Genomic DNA, 286 nt, shown 5'->3' on the forward strand with positions numbered 1-286 from the left:
TGGGACATCCCCCGGCTGGACAGGACAAGCCTCGAGCGGGTGAGACATTCCCTGGGCAAACGATCGTGGGATAAATCTCCTTATCAGCACGAGGCCCCTCTGCGCAGATGTGAGACCCTCTCCCATCCAGCTGTGCCACCCCCCACCCAGATGTGAGCCCCCACTGTCCACAATTCCCGCACGGATTCCAGACCGCTCCACACAGATCTGACGCCATCCAGATGTTGCGCCCACCCCCATGCAGCTGTTGTGCCCCTCCACAGCGGCTCTGCCCAGCTGTGCCAGG

The sequence above is a fragment of the Corvus brachyrhynchos genome, unplaced genomic scaffold (genome assembly GCF_000691975.1).
Source record: "Corvus brachyrhynchos isolate BGI_N302 unplaced genomic scaffold, ASM69197v1 scaffold787, whole genome shotgun sequence".
Classification (NCBI taxonomy): Eukaryota; Metazoa; Chordata; class Aves; order Passeriformes; family Corvidae; genus Corvus; species Corvus brachyrhynchos.